Raw genomic sequence first — 8682 nt, 5'->3', positions numbered from 1 at the left:
GGAGAAATTTGGGCTAGGTAAACAATTCATCAATATGATCAAAGTCTTACACGCAAATTCCTCTGAAATAGTCTGCACGGGAAATATTTGCTCCGCCCAGTTTCCGGTATCTAGGGGAACTTGCCAGGGTTGTCCCCTTTCACTGCTACTATTCGTCCTCTCCCTCGAACCATTAGCTCAGAAAATCAGACAGCAGCCATCAGTGCATCCCATCACTTTTTGTAATACAGATCACTGGATATCATTGTATGCTGATAATATCCTTCTTTACGTAGGTAACGCAGGTTCTTCAATGTCACATTTGCTCTCTACTTTTGATTTGTTCAGCTCGCTATCTGGATATAAAATTAACTGGACAAAGTCAGCGCAAATGCATTTGAACTCAGCTGCATTTCAAATTCCGCTGCCCTCCCATATACCAATAGTTAAGAGCTCCATGTCTTCCATTGCAATACAAAATTTTCAAGGTATATACAGTCATATAGAGAAGGACTTTGAATGCTGGTCAAATCTCCTAAATTCACTCCAAGCCCCTATAACAATAGTTAAAATGTACGTACTCCCTCGTGTTAACTTTTACACTTCTATTCTATATGGAAAGGAAAGAAGCTTTGTATAAAACTCACTACTCTCCAGCAAAACAGGATGCAGGGAGGGTTGGCCCTGCCAAATTTTAAGATGTACTTCTGGTCCTTCGTACTGTGTCCTCTCTCCACATGGTTCAATCCTAGTTCCTCTGTCTCTTGGAGACCAATTGAGAAGAATCTTTTGCGGCCTCACAGATTGCAGGACCTAGTGTATTCTAACATACCATTGAAAAAAGGCAAATTACGTTTAGGCCCTGTAATTTCATTTCTACTCACAACCTGCCGTACTGTAATGAAGCATGTGCGAGTAGATCATAATTGGCACAACCGTTCGCCAATTTTCAACAATTTTTCACTTCTTACTAGCAATATACCTTTCTCATTCCCACATTGGAAGAATAGGGGAGTTAATGTTTTAAAAAATCTGCATGGTGACAGTGGTTTACGAGCCTTTAATGATTTACAAGCTGAATATGATCTACCAGGATCATCTTTTTTCTTCTATCTGCAGTTAAGATCAGCCATGCAGGCATATGGTGTACCATGGGGATCAGCACTCCCTACACACCCTCTTCATAAATTATTAGCCTCAGTAGGACCTACATGAGGGATGGTCTCTAAACTTTACAAATTTATCTCTGAACCTTATAAACCATTACCAGTGCAAACTACACGGTGTAGAAACGTATCTGCTATAAATGATGAAGAGATCTGTTGGGACACGGTGTGGAAAAATTTGTGTGGTAGGCTACATCTAAAAACCCCAATCATCAATTAATGCATTACAAATTCTCTCATAGGATGTATCTCACTCCTAGAAGGCGTCATTCTATGAAGATCATTACATCTCCCAATTGTGACCCATGTCCACTCAGCACCCTTGGATCATTTATGAATGTGTACTGGGAATGCCCTGATGTAGTCAGATTCTGGAAGCAAATATCTCTCACTTTAAGTGACATGCTTGAAGTTAGGATCCCACTTTCACCGACTTTGCTTCTACTTAATGACGACTCATCTTTAAATTTGTCTCTGCGGCAGAGATGCATTTTATGGGCTGGTCTCACTGCAGCCAAGAGAATGTTGGCCTTGAGGTGGCAACCGCCACATTCCCTAGCTTGGCAACAATGTGCCAATTGTCCTTGATGGAGCGGTCCGTGGCCCGAATGCATGGGGCCAGCCTCTCCAAGCATGGGATGTGGCTTACAACTTAGTTAAAGAGAGGGTGCTGCGTGATTGACTTTAATCTTTTGTTTTATTTGTTTTCGGTGGGAGAGATCCGGGGTGAGGTTGTGTATGGGGTTGCCGTGGGGTGGGGTGGGGTGGGGGGGCGCTAATACAGGGGTTTGACAATTGTTAGTTCTCCACGATCCCACAGGCTTATTTTGTTTATGTACAATACTGTGCAAAAGTCTTAGGCACCTGTAAAAAAAAAATGCTGTACAGCTAAGATGCTTTCAAAAATAATGAAACAAAAGGTTATAAATATCAAAAAAGTATAAAGAGCAGTGAATAGTTAAAAACTAAATAAAACCAATGTTTGGTGTGACCACCGTTTGCCTTTAAAACTACATCAATTCTCTTAGGTACACTGTCCTGCAGTTTTATAAGAAAATCGGCTGGTAGGTTGTTCCAAGCATTTTGGAGAACTTGCCACAGTTCTTCTGCATATATTGGCTGTTTCGCTTGCTTCTGGCTCTCCAGGTAATCCCAGAGAACCTTGATCAAGTTTTTATCTGAAAAGTAGTCTATTACTTAAAATATTAATTTATTCAACTAAATACAAAAAAGGAATCTGTAAAATTTCATTTTTTGGAAAATTCATGTTTGGAAAACTTAAATTTGCTCTTTTCTACTGACACACTAATGCAGAAAACAAAAAAATAAACATCTAAGACCAAATATATACTATATATATTATACTATATATTATATTTACAAATCTAGGGTGCCTAAGACTTTTGCACAGTACTGTATGTGTGTCCTATAGGGGGCGGGGAGATGGAAAAGAAAAAAAATGTATGATGTATAATGTTACTTCTGTGTACTTTTCTCAATAAAAAGTTGATTAAAAAAAATGAATTCATTTTTATTCTGGCAGAAAATTTGGTTGTCTCTGCTAAGAAGCTAGGACTTGGTCATAGGTAGATTGTCCAGCAGGACAATGACTCCAAGCGGACATCAAAATCTAAACAGAAATGCTTAAGTGAAATCCATGTTTCGCAATGGCCACCTCAGTCTCCAGACTTTAATTTCATCAAACACCTGTGGTCTCAACTGAAGAGGGGGGGGGGAGTCCATAAGCTCAAACCCAAAGATATCAATGATTCTGAGAAGTTCTACATGGAGCAATGGTCAGAAATCCCTTCAAATGTGTTCTCGAACCTTATCACAAATTATAGGAAAAGACTCATGGCTGTCATCTTTGCCAGGGGTGTTTTCACAAAGTATTAAACCAGGGGTGCCAATAATTGTGGAACCCGTTTTTTTGGGGAAATATTTTTTTATTTAAAAAATTTAAGACTTTGTTTGATTCCAATGAATCATTATTCAAGCATAGTAGTTTACACATGTTGGAAAATAAAGCCTATGTCAATAACTATTATTTTTTAGTTTAGCATTTTTTGTGCATATTTATCAAGGGTGCCAAGAAGAATCTAATGAAGGTAGACTGAGACCAGTTTCACACTCCAGAGCAGTAGATGGCGGTGTATGCACCTTGACGTTGGATGTAATCCGCCAACCAAATCCAAAGGAGAAGAAGTACTTCCTCGTCCGCATTCTTTGCCTAATTAAAATCGGCGTTTTAATATATTGCTCTGTGGATATCAAATCAAGACAAGGGAAGAGAATTTGCCAATTTGAGAGGTAAGATTGTAAATATTTCGATAAATGTTACTGAACGTAGCCTACTTTGACAGTCCTACCGATGTTTGATAAGCGATCGGAGACAGCACAATTGAAGCCATTACTTTCCTTAAAACTGTAATTCCTGACAACTAGCATCCGGTTGAATGACAACGGCAATGTCAGACCTGGTCTAAACTAGATAACGTTAAGGAAGTATGTAGCTCCGGATATTTTCGTATGCCTAGAAAATCTCCCGTTAGAGATTTTTTCCGAAAATCAGTGGATGATTACGTTATGAAACTATATACGAAACCAAGAAATGGCTGCCACGGATGCATTTTGCTAGCCTTACAATAAAGTTAAATTTAAACAACGTTTTTTAAAAGTGAACAAAGACAGGCCTGGAATGGTAAAACTTTTTTTAAAAAGTTTTTTTTAATGCTCAAGTGCACGTTTTCTTTTGCCAGCCATTCTCTGTGACAGCCAGTTAATTGTTAGCCAGCTAATTTCCGTTTGCTTTGTCATAAAATTTTTCCCGACCGTGAAAACTGCCTGACTTATTTACATTTTGGACAGATGTGGCTAGTCCTGGGTAAATCTATCGCTGTTTCCGTCGCAGCACTTTCGACACAAGCAATATCGGAAGCGCTATCCTAAAATTTCTTCTTAACGTGAAGAGTGGCGGCACAATTATAATGAGAAATACCGTCTTTAGGGGAACAAATGCTATATTCTGTATGCATTTAGATCAAACCTACCATGCATAAAACGCTCGTCAATCATCCACTTCTATGTATAATGCCATCATAGCGCAGTGTTTAAAACCAACCACCCCTTACCAAAAAATTAAATTAAACTAAAACTGTAGGCTACACGTTAACGTTAAATATAGACCAACTAGTCTGACTTTGACAACTACTAAACTGGCTCTCGTTTTAGTTAATAACACTAAAAGTAACTTAAACATCCACTGAGAACTAGTGACTTACTAGGCTACTAGTAAGTATTTTAGTATTATTTCTGAAGCCTACTTGGGAATACACTGTGGTCAAGCCAGTCGCCACTTCGGAAATCACAGTCAAGCCAGCCACCATGTTATTTCCTCCTCCGCGTAGCCTACACGTGCGTTATTACGGTAATGAGGTTTTTCCACTTGGAAGAGCTGGAAAATGCGTAGACAAAACGCAGTTTGCCGTTGCTTAAAAAAAAAAAATACGCTATTTATCGTTCTAACCGCCAAATCAATTTCACTGGCTCACCAAGGAGGTTATGACTCGGAGAATTCACTGTGGAACTCGAATATGCAGAGCCTTGACGTCTCTTATGCAAATTAACAAGGTATCATATTCAGCACATTATGGAAAGGAAATCGTCTGTTTCCAATCACAAATTCTACTTCAGAAAGATTCTAGAAGACCCCATGTAGCTGCTCAAAAACTTCCAGAACCTTTCACGGTGGTATTTCAGAATAAAGGCCCTCCAAATATGTTATACACCAAAACAAGATGTTCTATTAAAAAAATTTAATAAAAGAAAACTGTCTGTTTCCAATCACTAATTCCATTTCAGACACATTCTACAAGGCCCCAGGTAACTGCACAAAAAGTTACAGAACTTTCACTGGAATTTCAGAATAAAGGCCCTTTAAAAATATTAAGCACTAAAACAAGATGTTCTATTGTAAATACTACTTAATGATAACTGACTGTTTCCAATCACTAATTCCACATAGCCTATATTGTTTGTAGTACTAAATACTATCTTGCCTCACCAAAATGAAATAAGCTGTACAGTCTGATGAGCGTGTACTGTTTAGCACTTTTGCTTTGCTATATAGCCTAAATAATGCTTTAGGTAGAGGGTCTAACACTGCTACATCTTTCATTGAAGTTGATGGGATATTTATTACTAAGCCATTTGACATTGCTCAGTCCTTTAATGATTATTTCACTAGTAAGATTGACAATATAAGAAAAGATATGACATGCGATGTGTTATCTGTCTCAAACATACAGAACTATATTGTGAAGGATAGAGGCTGTAGTTTTGAGTTTGGTCCAGTTAACACTGCAAAGGTGGAGGAGCTATTACTGTCCATACAAAATGAGAAACCGTCAGGGATGGACAACCTAGATGGTAAACTATTGAAAATTTCAACACATCTTGTCGCTAGTTCAATCTTATATTTTTAATATAAATAATAAATGGGTTGTATGTCCACAGGCTTGGAAGGATGCTAAGGTTATCCCGCTACCCAAAAATGGTAAAGCTAACTTCACAGGTGCAAACAGTCGGCCAATAAGTATTCTGCCAGTACTTGGAAAGCTGAAAATCGAGGAGGCAGAAAACTTCCCCTGATTATTAATCTTGACTTTCAATAATTTTCCTTGATTAACAAGTCTGCCCACAATCTCAATAATTCAATTGTAGATAAACATAGTTTCCTTTGTCACGCCATGCTATGAAGATCAAATTAATTCAAAATAAATTATAAACTCAAAAATGCCATCTAACCTGTGCTCGTTCAAATGACAAAATCTGCGTATTCCAGATCTTTGCCTTGAACATTTTCGGAGTTTGTACGTTTATCCAGTTTTAATATGTTAATGTCGATTGAAATGTGCACAATCTTGCGACTCAAATAGAATGTTTTTCTCACCTAAACTAATTGAGGAGAACTGTCTCTATTATATTTAGTAATATGTCATTTCTAATCAAGTACAATAATTAAAAACAAGTTTACACCAATAATAACGTTAATCAGTTTAAGGGATGTTCTGCCTGCTCATTTGTCAGCTCAGCACCCGTCACTAGGGCACTCAGTGGTTTTCTTTCACTTTAAAAACAAGACCAGGTCAAAACCTAGTAGCTATATGGCTGGACCGGCCGACCAATGGTGTAACATCATCACTCAGTCAGAGACATTTGTGTTTATGGGGCTGGCCCCGCTATTGCAGTCCAGCCAAAAATAACTAGCACTTTGCTGTAAGCGGTGGGTAGGCTACAGACAATTTGACAATTAGGACATTGGCTCTTCTCCATTGCTCTTAATGGTCTACAAGAAAATACAAATAATTAGAAATCCACGCCTGCAAATCCATTATTAAAATACTTGGTAGATTTGTTAATCACCGCTGATGGTATTAATTTCTATTTGTTTAACGTGACTTTCGAAGGCTTAGCTAGCGTTGCCGTAAAATGTAGTGTTAACACATTACTACAGTTGCGTGTCAGGCACTCTTCACGGTAAGAAGAAATTTTAGGATAGCGCTTCTAATATTGCTTTTGTCGAAAGTGCTGCGACGGAAACAGCGATAGATTTACCCACGAGCCACATCTGTCAAAAATGTAAACAAGTAAGGCAGTCTTCGAGGTTGGGGAAAATTTTTATGACTGCGTCACCCAGCGAGTGAACACCACAAACGGCGGTGGTGTAACAGTTATTGGCTCATTACTGATTGGCTAACTGATTGTGGCGAAAACCTGCGGCGAAAACTTGTTAGGTTAACCACCCCCCACCCCCCCCCCCCCCCCCATTTAAAAAACTCATGGGATCTACGCGAATCACACAAATGACCTATTTTGGATTCAAAACAGCGAATTTCGCCGAAAAGCAACTAGTTTGCAGGTATGCATGAAGAGTGGCTGACCCTCAATCGTAGCGTTTTTTCCCCAAAGATGGTATTTATAGATACAGCCTAATTTTGCCGCTGTGTTAACACATTTCTACGTTAGCCGGTTTTTTTGTGTCGAAAGTGCTGCGACGGAAACAACGATAGATTTACTCAGGAGCCACATCTGTCCAAAATGTAAACAAATCAGTTTTTTAAAAAAGCAGTTTTTACGGTCGGAAAAAGAATTATGACAACGTTGTCGTGCACATCAATGTCATCAAGCTAATGTTATTAATAAACGTGAAGTCGTTATTTTGATGCCGATTAATAAGTCATGTAATGTTACAATGTATCGAACGTTACATGCATGCTACTAGTTTAACGTTACCTACGCACCGCTTAAGTTAATATAAAAAGAATGTATGCCTACTTACCAACGAGATTAAGTGATAACGCGGAAGTTTGTAACCAGTTTAGTTTGCCTACTAAATAAGAAATGGTGGCATGCTAGGTAACTTTAGCTTGTGATAGTTGGAAGCGTCAAGTGTTGAATGTCAATCTACGCACAATGAGGGTAAAGAACACTGATCTCAGACCTGCTGTTTTCCTATTTTGCGTTCACGTTTTAACCAACAGATGTCGCTGGTGAGCTTTCCAACCAAGCTGCCCCATTGTAACGGTAGTTTAAAAAACATCTTTAAAATACTTTTAATTCCCCGATGCTTAGGCCCAGCGAGGGGTCAACTTAGGCCCGGCGGACCGCCGGACTTGCAATACACTGGCGGAAACCGTGAACTGTGATATAGTTATTGCACTACCACTGCCAGTTTGTTTGTTTTATTGAAAATTTGACTGGAAACAACAAGCACATTTGTCAACATTTTCAGTTTTATTGATTTTTAAAAAACATGTTCATGAACATTAGGGCAAAGCCAAAATTTCCAATTGAAGCCAAAGGTTTAAGCTCTCAAATGGTTTTCATTTCATCTTTCTATCTGCTACAGAGGCTAAGAAATAAAGGTTTTAGTGAACATTTTGACAATTCTGTTTTTCAGAAAACCCTCAGGTTTTAGGAGGTTGTTTACACCAATGCCTTAGGTTTTAGAATGTTTTTTTAGAGGGTGCCTTAGGTCTAAATGGGTTAATTGATGAAACAAACATGTGAATGTGCATAGTAATGCCTAGTGGTAGGACTGGTAACATTACAACAGACAGATTTGGAAATGATTGTTCTTGATATTGAAATTGATATTTAAATTGAATGGGATAAACAGCATCATAATAAAGTTAACTACAAGCACTTAAAGTGAGCCATAGCTTAGCCTAATATTTTGGTTTGTGTGCTTACACAAACTATTCGGCTGGGAACAGCAACAGCCAAAAAGCTATTCTACTCGCTCTAAACTAGATAGAATAAGTCAAACCAATCAAAGTACATTTAACATTTTTGATGTATTTTGGCAAACTAAGAGGGCCCCATCTAACTCCAGGATTTTAAATGTTAGGGGTGCCAACTTTAAAAAGATGTGATCAGAATTAAATAAGGTAGACTGGATGCAACTTCTTGATTGCAGGACTGTGAATGAAAAGTGGGGCAGGTTCAAAAGGATTATACTTGACACAGTGTACAC

General features: G+C 38.4%; 1 protein-coding gene across 2 annotated transcripts in view; it reads left to right on the top strand.

The window, feature by feature from the left end:
* Window positions 1-3310: 3310 nt before the first annotated feature.
* tbk1 (TANK-binding kinase 1) overlaps window positions 3311-8682 on the top strand; it is a 252601-nt gene continuing 247229 nt past the window's right edge. For both annotated transcript variants that reach the window (XM_035426804.1, XM_035426803.1), the window contains exon 1: window positions 3311-3455. The gene's annotated coding sequence lies outside the window, so the exon portion shown is untranslated. The remainder of the gene's footprint in view (window positions 3456-8682) is intronic.

This window comes from Anguilla anguilla, chromosome 7, assembly GCF_013347855.1.
Source record: "Anguilla anguilla isolate fAngAng1 chromosome 7, fAngAng1.pri, whole genome shotgun sequence".
Classification (NCBI taxonomy): domain Eukaryota; kingdom Metazoa; phylum Chordata; class Actinopteri; order Anguilliformes; family Anguillidae; genus Anguilla; species Anguilla anguilla.
The sequence above is the reverse complement of the archived record's forward strand: the minus strand, read 5'-3'. Positions and strand labels throughout refer to the sequence as shown.